This window comes from Schistocerca americana, unplaced genomic scaffold, assembly GCF_021461395.2.
Source record: "Schistocerca americana isolate TAMUIC-IGC-003095 unplaced genomic scaffold, iqSchAmer2.1 HiC_scaffold_769, whole genome shotgun sequence".
Lineage (NCBI taxonomy): Eukaryota > Metazoa > Arthropoda > Insecta > Orthoptera > Acrididae > Schistocerca > Schistocerca americana.
The window spans coordinates 55001-60000 of record NW_025726532.1 but is presented as its reverse complement, the minus strand read 5'-3'; the positions used below and the strand labels follow the sequence as shown (position 1 = coordinate 60000).

General features: G+C 51.5%; 1 non-coding gene across 1 annotated transcript in view; it reads right to left on the bottom strand.

Annotated features, from left to right (window-relative positions):
* Positions 1-787, bottom strand: part of LOC124590545 — a 1911-nt gene extending 1124 nt beyond the window's left edge. Inside the window, exon 1 of the ribosomal RNA XR_006976606.1 lies at positions 1-787. This exon is cut by the window's left edge and continues 1124 nt beyond it. This is a non-coding gene — a ribosomal RNA (small subunit ribosomal RNA).
* Positions 788-5000: the final 4213 nt, after the last annotated feature.

Below are 5000 nucleotides of genomic sequence, written 5' to 3'. Positions count from 1 at the left end.
GGGGTCCGCCTCGGGACGCACGAGCACGCACGAGGCGCGTCGCACGCCTTCAGCTCGCCCCACCGGCAGGACGTCCCACGATACATGCCAGTTAAACACCGACGGGCGGTGAACCAACAGCGTGGGACACAAATCCAACTACGAGCTTTTTAACCGCAACAACTTTAATATACGCTATTGGAGCTGGAATTACCGCGGCTGCTGGCACCAGACTTGCCCTCCAATAGATACTCGTTAAAGGATTTAAAGTGTACTCATTCCGATTACGGGGCCTCGGATGAGTCCCGTATCGTTATTTTTCGTCACTACCTCCCCGTGCCGGGAGTGGGTAATTTGCGCGCCTGCTGCCTTCCTTGGATGTGGTAGCCGTTTCTCAGGCTCCCTCTCCGGAATCGAACCCTGATTCCCCGTTACCCGTTACAACCATGGTAGGCGCAGAACCTACCATCGACAGTTGATAAGGCAGACATTTGAAAGATGCGTCGCCGGTACGAGGACCGTGCGATCAGCCCAAAGTTATTCAGAGTCACCAAGGCAAACGGACCGGACGAGCCGACCGATTGGTTTTGATCTAATAAAAGCGTCCCTTCCATCTCTGGTCGGGACTCTGTTTGCATGTATTAGCTCTAGAATTACCACAGTTATCCAAGTAACGTGGGTACGATCTAAGGAACCATAACTGATTTAATGAGCCATTCGCGGTTTCACCTTAATGCGGCTTGTACTGAGACATGCATGGCTTAATCTTTGAGACAAGCATATGACTACTGGCAGGATCAACCAGGGAGCTGCGTCAACTAGAGCTGAGCAGCCGGCCGCCCGGGAGTGTGTCCCGGGGGCCCGCGCGAACACGCAAGCGTCCGCTCAATTATTCTGCAAACAGGAGGAGGCTGAGCTCCCCTGCACCATACACCTCGAAACCCTCTCAGGTCCCGGCGGCGCGCAGCGCCGTCCTAAGTACTTGGTCGGGTTCGAGAGAGGCGCAATCGCCCGGAGTTTGGCGAGTAGACGCTTTAGGTGCGACCACCCGTGCTCCCAACTGAGCTTGCCGCTGCCGACAGAGGCCCGGGAGCGTGCTGTCGTGGCATTGCCGGCGGGAGACAACACGCGCCACCTACGGTGACCGGCAGCTCCAACGCCAGCGCCACAGAAGGACAAAAGCCCCACTTGGGTGCCGAAGCGAACTCTCCCAGCACAGCGCACGCGCCAACACGTCCGCACAGCTGCGATACAAACCACCTGCGAGAACCGCAGAGGCGACCGAGCAGCAGACGGCGTCGCGGCGCCGAGCGCCGGGCGGCGGCGCATCCTCAGCGCACACAGTCCTCAATCGGACCAGCACACTGCAGATGTCCACCGCGCTTCGCACCGGGCCCGCGAGGACCTACTTTGGCCGCACGGCGCCGCGTGCAGGGTGCGCCGGCGCGCAGCTGCGCCGCCTGCCGCCTCCGTCGGCCGGCGCGCCTGCCACTGGCCGCCCCCACCAGCCGGCTGTAGCGCGTGCGCCCACGCACCGCACGGCCAACACGCCGGGAGGCCCCCCCTCACCGGCCGGGGACGGTCCCACCCAGCCACCGCCGCGTATCGCTTCACACCCACATGCCATTCACGTTCGTGGGCATGGTGGGTATCGCTGCAACAACCGGTTGGTAGCTCAACCGATCGTCGCCATCACTGATTCACCCCTAGCGAGAACAACCGCACCACAACGGTTTACCAGTTGTTCATTTGCGTAACGTCACCAGCAAACGTAGGCGTCCATCGCCATTTGCAAATTCAACGATTGTTGCATGCCTGTGTCAGGTGTCACGACACACTGTCTGCCCACATACACGCAACAACATGTCCACGCTTAGCGAACACGTGGAAGGTGGCCCCCGTACGTATGCGATGTCCATTGCGCGAACGACTGTCAACCGGCCTCTGTCGCATGTCGCAGATGTGGAACGCAGTGCACCGTGCTATCACGGTGTGTGAGAAGAGACGACTACGTCTGACAACACGCGCCACTACATCAACAGACGGCTCATGCTGATCGCCATCCAGGGCATACCACACTGCAATCCAGCTCTTATAGGGAGACGACACGTAGCTGAGTGCACAACATTTGGACCGCATGGTTCGCCGTTGTTGGCGCAGTCGTTGTACGGTCACATGTACCACGATGTATCATTCAGTACATGAGGACCAATGTGCAGTACAGTGTGTGATTTGGACGTACAACATCAGCGGACAGTTGACACAGGCCGTACCACAGCGTAGGCTAAGTGCTTCGCCATGCGAATGCCAATGAACAACTGCAAATGCCAATGAACAACTGCAAAGGGCATTGAGCATGTACGTCCTGCTGCCATCCACATTACAGTGTATAGCTGCAAGGTGTTTAACATGAAGCGATACACTGGGGACCGGGCAGTGCGAGTAGCAAACTATATTGCGGGGGTTGCAGTTAGGCAACACTACACTAATTTAACGCGTCGTATGACAATTACAGAGCAGGTTAAGGCCCAACGTGTGTTGGGTTAAGGCCCAACGTGTGTTGGGTTAAGGCCCAACGTGTGTTGGGTTAAGGCCCAACGTGTGTTGGGTTAAGGCCCAACGTGTGTTGGGTTAAGGCCCAACGTGTGTTGGGTTACGTTAAGGGGCAATGTGGGTTACGTTAAGGGGCAATGTGGGTTACGTTAAGGGGCAATGTGGGTTACGTTACGGCGCAATATAGGTTACGTTACGGCGCAATATAGGTTACGTTAAGGGGCAATGTGGGTTACGTTACGGCGCAATATAGGTTACGTTACGGCGCAATATAGGTTACGTTAAGGCGCAATATCGGTTACGTTAAGGCGCAATACAGGTTACGTTAAGGCGCAATACAGGTTACGTTAAGGCGCAATACAGGTTACGTTAAGGCGCAATACAGGTTACGTTAAGGCGCAATACAGGTTACGTTAAGGCGCAATACAGGTTACGTTAAGGCGCAATACAGGTTACGTTAAGGCGCAATACAGGTTACGTTAAGGCGCAATGCAGGTTACGTTAAGGCGCAATGCAGGTTACGTTAAGGCGCAATACAGGTTACGTTAAGGCGCAATGCAGGTTACGTTAAGGCGCAATGCAGGTTACGTTAAGGCGCAATACAGGTTACGTTAAGGCGCAATACAGGTTACGTTAAGGCGCAATACAGGTTACGTTAAGGCGCAATACAGGTTACGTTAAGGCGCAATACAGGTTACGTTAAGGCGCAATACAGGTTACGTTAAGGCGCAATACAGGTTACGTTAAGGCGCAATACAGGTTACGTTAAGGCGCAATACAGGTTACGTTAAGGCGCAATACAGGTTACGTTAAGGCGCAATACAGGTTACGTTAAGGCGCAATACAGGTTACGTTAAGGCGCAATACAGGTTACGTTAAGGCGCAATACAGGTTACGTTAAGGCGCAATACAGGTTACGTTAAGGCGCAATACAGGTTACGTTAAGGCGCAATACAGGTTACGTTAAGGCGCAATACAGGTTACGTTAAGGCGCAATACAGGTTACGTTAAGGCGCAATACAGGTTACGTTAAGGCGCAATACAGGTTACGTTAAGGCGCAATACAGGTTAGGTTAAGGCGCAATACAGGTTAGGTTAAGGTACGACATAGGTTAGGTTAAGGTACGACATAGGTTAGGTTAAGGTACGACATAGGTTAGGTTAAGGTACGACATAGGTTAGGTTAAGGTACGACATAGGTTAGGTTAAGGTACGACATAGGTTAGGTTAAGGTACGACATAGGTTAGGTTAAGGTACGACATAGGTTAGGTTAAGGTACGACATAGGTTAGGTTAAGGTACGACATAGGTTAGGTTAAGGTACGACATAGGTTAGGTTAAGGTACGACATAGGTTAGGTTAAGGTACGACATAGGTTAGGTTAAGGTACGACATAGGTTAGGTTAAGGTACGACATAGGTTAGGTTAAGGTACGACATAGGTTAGGTTAAGGTACGACATAGGTTAGGTTAAGGTACGACATAGGTTAGGTTAAGGTACGACATAGGTTAGGTTAAGGTACGACATAGGTTAGGTTAAGGTACGACATAGGTTAGGTTAAGGTACGACATAGGTTAGGTTAAGGTACGACATAGGTTAGGTTAAGGTACGACATAGGTTAGGTTAAGGTACGACATAGGTTAGGTTAAGGTACGACATAGGTTAGGTTAAGGTACGACATAGGTTAGGTTAAGGTACGACATAGGTTAGGTTAAGGTACGACATAGGTTAGGTTAAGGTACGACATAGGTTAGGTTAAGGTACGACATAGGTTAGGTTAAGGTACGACATAGGTTAGGTTAAGGTACGACATAGGTTAGGTTAAGGTACGACATAGGTTAGGTTAAGGTACGACATAGGTTAGGTTAAGGTACGACATAGGTTAGGTTAAGGTACGACATAGGGTAGGTTAAGGTACGACATAGGTTAGGTTAAGGTACGACATAGGTTAGGTTACGGTACGACATAGGTTAGGTTACGGTACGACATAGGTTAGGTTACGGTACGACATAGGTTAGGTTACGGTACGACATAGGTTAGGTTACGGTACGACATAGGTTAGGTTACGGTACGACATAGGTTAGGTTACGGTACGACATAGGTTAGGTTACGGTACGACATAGGTTAGGTTACGGTACGACATAGGTTAGGTTACGGTACGACATAGGTTAGGTTACGGTACGACATAGGTTAGGTTACGGTACGACATAGGTTAGGTTACGGTACGACATAGGTTAGGTTACGGTACGATATAGGTTAGGTTACGGTACGATATAGGTTAGGTTAAGGTACACATTGTTGTAAGGAAAGGTTTAATGGGGGGCGGGGCGGGGCGGCCGGTTTGTTGATTGTGATTATAGTAAGTGGATGCCTGCGGCATCATCTGATTTGCCACGTCAGGATGCACCTTTGGCTCATGACAGGCGGCGCTCTCATTCCATGCTTGTGGCAGACCTGTGTCTTTCATT